The 5,547-nt window shown below is 37.6% G+C and overlaps 1 pseudogene; it reads right to left on the reverse strand.

The window, feature by feature from the left end:
- Positions 1-1,478: 1,478 nt before the first annotated feature.
- Positions 1,479-4,012, reverse strand: LOC131065453 (indole-3-acetic acid-amido synthetase GH3.6-like; annotated as a pseudogene).
- Positions 4,013-5,547: the final 1,535 nt, after the last annotated feature.

A 5,547-nucleotide genomic window follows, 5' to 3' on the forward strand; every position in this document is an offset into this window, starting at 1 on the left:
TATTGCATGCAATGATAAAAGATAAAGAGAAGACAAGGCATGTAGCCAAACCCCTCTTATTCTAGATACGAGTGTGATGAAGCCCTTGGCACGTGCTTGTTGGTAAGATTTTGCTACAAGATAGTTGTAGCTTAATGTTGGTAGAAGTGTGTCCAAGAGAGTATAGAGAGCAATATGAGAGAAAGAGTGCAATATGAGAGCCAAGAGCCAAGAGCCAAGAGCCCCAAAAGGGAACCCCTCCAAATGAGATAGGAAGAGTTTCTAAACTCGAAGGAGGCACAGAGACCCATTACGGGAAAACACGAGCCAAAGGACACGCATCGGCCAATGTCCAAGTCTCTGCCAGATTCAAGATTTTGTAGGTTTATCGGGATGTTAGTGTGGCGCGAGGACATCCACACGTTGCACCTGCGTCCAACCAAAGATAAGCCCAAAGGGGTTTTTGAGGCATACAGAGGCACTTTGTCTTCTAAGCCCATGATGTCCAAATAGTAGAATTTTGATCATGAGTTTGTCATTAATGCATCGGACACCATGTCTAAGTGACATAAATGCATTGGACACAATTTAGGGCATTACACATACTTTTTTTTATATTTTTCCTATATTTCTTTGTTATTTTAAGATCTTGAATGTAAAGCATGATTTCTCAACTCCTCTTATGCATTTCAATTTCATGTATTCATATCCATTTTATCTTTCCTTCTATTTCTAATTCTCACAAAACTTTGATTTATAAAATCAATTTCATTTCATCTTTCCAATTTACATAATTATAATAGTCAAAATTTTCTCTAAAAATTGTATTAGATTTTTAGATGAAGCCATAACTAGAATAAAATCTTGCCAAGGACAAAAACATGTAGGCTTGAAAAATGATGACTAGATCGACACATTCAATGAAATCTTTAATTCATTTCTTGGTAATTTGGAGAAGCAATCAAATTCTAGATAATAAAAACACTAATATCATGAATATATGAACTTTTATAACTCCATAAATCATTTGATTTGCTTATTATGGTTTTGCATATCAATAAATAATGTCATTCACAATATTGACCTTCCAAAAATTAAATATTTCTTTATATAATTTTAACTATATATATATATATTACCTAAAAAAAATAAGTAATTTATTTTAATCATATAAAATTTCTTATATAAAATAAAAAATATATATCATTTACTATTTTCACCTTCTTTTTATCTAATTTTCAAAATGTAAAAACCATAAATGATAAAATAAAATAATACCTTCTACACAAAACTAAATTGATTTTGTATTATAACTTAAAATAATACATACATAAAAAATTTATTTATATCTTATCAACAATCAGTTTTATTTATTTTTTAACTACTCATACAATCTCCCAGCTACCAGTAGCAACTATCTTAACATACTCATCTATAGATCAAACTTACTCTTAAATTTAAAACAGCTCATAAGAATATAAATCTGACGAGATGAAGATTTAGAAAGATTTGGGAGAACTTTCCCAGCTTGGTGCGCGCAGGTGTCCATTTGGGACACTTGGACTGAAATAGGACGCTGTGACTCTCAAATTGAGGAGCTCCACTATTGGAGCGAACTTTACGCAGCGGGGTGCCTTGTATTGATTTATAGATGCCCCTCGGCTTAGGACATAGTCCATCAATTCATCAAATGTCCCACTTTCTACTATTTTTCTCCACAGGGTCGATGGATTTGCAAGCGGCTCTACCTTGCCTGTACACCGAATTTAAACACTCTTCTACAGTGAGACAACATTGCTGCAACACTTCAGCAGGCACTTCAGAAGTGTTGAGCTCCCAGAAGAGAACGTAATGCCCCGGAATGCTAGATACGTCTGCGTAGCTGGTGTACTCAATCACTCGAGCTCCACAACTCTCCAGATGCTCAGTTGCCTTTTTCACCGCGTTCTGCAGCTCTACTTCGTCAGTTTAGTCCGAGTCAATGCTCAGCACTACGTTTTTCCGACACACAAAGTGAAACTGCGGCGCCGAATTGTGGGAGCCGGCCACTGTCAGCACGTCTCTCACTCTGTAACGATACAATCCTACACCGCAACGGAGGAAAATAAAAATGCTGATTATTAAGAAGTACAAAGATAACTACGTCAATCAATCATTATATAACGATTTTTATGTTTCTGATATAGAGCATGTTCAGATAATCATTATATAACGCTTTTTGCTGCTTTGGTACAGAAAATGTCGAGATAATCATTATATAACGCTTTTGTATTATTCCAATTTAAATCAAGAGCCCGTTGTAAGGCAAATAAGAGAGCTCGAACTTCCATCTGATTGTTCGTCCCAAAATCTGTTCGCACTGAAAAAAAGAATTGCATAACATAGAGCAGCACTCCTTCCAGCGATAGATGGGAAACAACCCCATAGAATAGCACTCCTTAAAATCACAAACCTACTCCAGCCAGCCTCAATGAAGATTTTGCTCAACGGCTGAAGGGTAAGAAAAGTTGATAACAGGGAAGGGTAATTATCCAAGGAATCAGTCCAAAAAGGGTTGTAGTACCAGAGTTAATGACCCAAAATAGACCTTGCTTAACAAAAGAAGCCCCCTTCTAAACAGTGGTCCATATAAATTAACCCCTACCAGATAAATCAAATCGACCAACATCCTGAGGTTGCACTACATGGAGATATTTATGACTAATTGGCCGTGCCAAAAAATGAGACTGTTGGACACACCATCTCCAATAAAGTTTTGAAGCTAGAGATTGACTATTCATAATAGCCTGCTGAAGACCGAGACCACCAAATTGTTTAGGGTGACAAATAGGGTCCCAACTTACAAGACTCCACTTACTGATATCCAATTTTCCAGCCCATAAGAAAGTCCTCGAAAGAGAATCAAACTATTTCAGAAAGCCTTTAGGAGCTAAGAGAACGATGAACTTGTAAATCGAAAGAGCCTAGAAGACAGATTTCAATAAAGTAATATGAACAACAAAAGAGAGTCGTTGATAAGTCCAATGGTTCATCCGCACTCGAAACATATCAAGACGCCTCTTCCAGTAATCACATCCAAGGGAACCATAGTGTAAAGGAATCGCCGAATATTCCAAAGGAAGGTGACTAATAGGAAACCAAAGAGTAGGAGAGACTTGTTCCTGAGTAGAATCCGAAGTATTAAAAAAGTAAACTCGAGACTTATCTTCATTAATTTGTTGTCCAGGCGCTCTTAAATAAACATCCAAAGCATAATGAAATTGAGTACCCTCATGGAAAGTCGCAACCCCCATCAATGAAGTATCATCCATAAACTGGAGATGGAACATAGATGCACAATCCCTAGCCACCAACCAGCCCTAAATAGAACCAACTGACTTGTGATAGCTAATAAACAATCCAAGACCCTCGTCCATGAGAATAAATAAATATGGGGATAGAGGATCACCTTGTTGAACACCCTGAGAGGGCACAAAAAGAGGAGAAGGAATACCATTAATAAGTATAGAGAAAGAAGCAGATTAAACACAACTCATAACCCAGCAGATCCAATCAGAACTAAACCCAAAAAATGAGAAAATTTGTCACAAGAAGGACCAACGAACTCTGTCATATGCCTTTGGCATGTCTAATTTGACAAACATAGGTTACCGCCTAGAGGAAGCCACATAATGAATGGCCTCAGCCGCAATAACAATCCCATGGACGCTTTTGTATTATTCCAATTTAAATCAAGAGCCCGTTGTAAGGCAAATAAGAGAGCTCGAGCTTCCATCTGATTGTTCGTCCCAAAATCTGTTCACACTGAAAAAAAGAATTGCATAACACCAGTATGGTCCCTATCAACACCTCCAATTCCCACAGGTCCAGGATTTCCATGAGAGGACCCATCAGTGTTGATCTTAAGAAAATTACGAGGAACACTCCAATGCCCATCCCTATTAATCTGAGAGGATGAATGATGGAGAAAAGATCGAGAGTGAGAAGAAGAATTATTAAGAATATTTTCTAGCTGCAACTTTTGAATCACCATAATATTAACAGGGGTTAAACCCTCATCAAAAGAGCACTTAGCCATAAGAGTCTCCTGAACTGAATTCAGAATTTTGTAACAAACATACTCAATAAGGTGTTGATGACCTTGAAAAATCCTATAATTTCTTTCTAATCAAACCTATCAAAGGAGGAAGGAGGGACTAATATCCCAAGCAATTGCAAGAACATGAGCCTTGGTAGGAGGTCAGCCCAAATGTCTCCAGAAGTCAATCAAAGATGTAGCATGAATGATTGGGTAGTTCCAACATTTCCACCATACAGACCATGAACCCAAAGTAAAAGGGCATTGGAAGAACAAATGAGTAGAGTCCTCTCCATGACACCCACACAGAACACACCTTGAAGGCCCGTGAAAACCCCTTTTACAAAGATTATCACAAGTTAAGCATTTGTTTTGACTAAGAAGCCAAACAAAAAAGTTACATTTGGCTAGCAGAATTTACTGTTTCCAACAAGGGAAGGGTTCCAAGCCAAACTTATCAGCATCCAATTTCTTATAACCACTAGACATAGAGTATGTACTTGCATGATTAAAAACCCAAGCCAACATATCATCATCCTCCAAAGAAGAACAATGTCTTTCAGCCAAAATAGAAAACAGAAGTCGATGAGAAGCAACATCTCCTTTAGAGGGCCAGCTAGACATATCCTTCCAGCGATAGATGGGAAACAACCCCATAGAGTAGCACTCCTTAAAATCACAAACCCTACTCTAGCTAGCCTCAATGAAGAGTTTGCTCAATAGCTGAAGGGTAAGAAAAGTTGATAACAGGGAAGGGTAATTATCCAAGGAATCAGTCCAAAAAGGGTTATAGTACCAGAGTTAACGACCCAAAATAGACCCTGCTTAACAAAAGAAGTTGCCTTCTAAACAGTGGTCCATATAAATGAACCCCTACCAGATAAATCAAATCGACCAACATCCTGAGGTTGCACTACATGGAGATATTTATGACTAATTGGTCGTGCCCAAAAATGAGACTATTGGACACACCATCTCCAATAAAGTTTTGAAGCTAGAGATTGACTATTCATAACAGCCTGCTGAAGATCGAGACCACCAAATTGTTTAGGGGGACAAACAGGGTCCCAACTTACAAGACTCCACATACTGATATCCAATTTTCTAGCCCATAAGAAAGTCCTCAAAATAGAATCAAACTATTTCAAAAAGCCTTTAGGAGCTAAGAGAACCATGAACTTGTAAATCGAAAGAGCCTAGAAGACAGATTTCAATAAAGTAATATGAACAACAAAAGAGAGTCATTGATAAGTCCAATGGTTCATCCGCACTCGAAATATATCAAGATGCCTCTTCCAGTAATCACATCCAAGGGAACCATAGTGTACACGAATGCCCAAATATTCGAAAGGAAGGTGACTAATAGGAAACCAAAGAATATGAGAGACTTGTTCCTGAGTAGAATCCGAAGTATTAAAAAAGTAAACTCGAGACTTATCTTCAATAATTTGTTTTCCATACGCTCTTAAATAAACATCCAAAGCATAATG

This window comes from Cryptomeria japonica, chromosome 4 (assembly GCF_030272615.1).
Source record: "Cryptomeria japonica chromosome 4, Sugi_1.0, whole genome shotgun sequence".
Taxonomy (NCBI): Eukaryota; Viridiplantae; Streptophyta; class Pinopsida; order Cupressales; family Cupressaceae; genus Cryptomeria; species Cryptomeria japonica.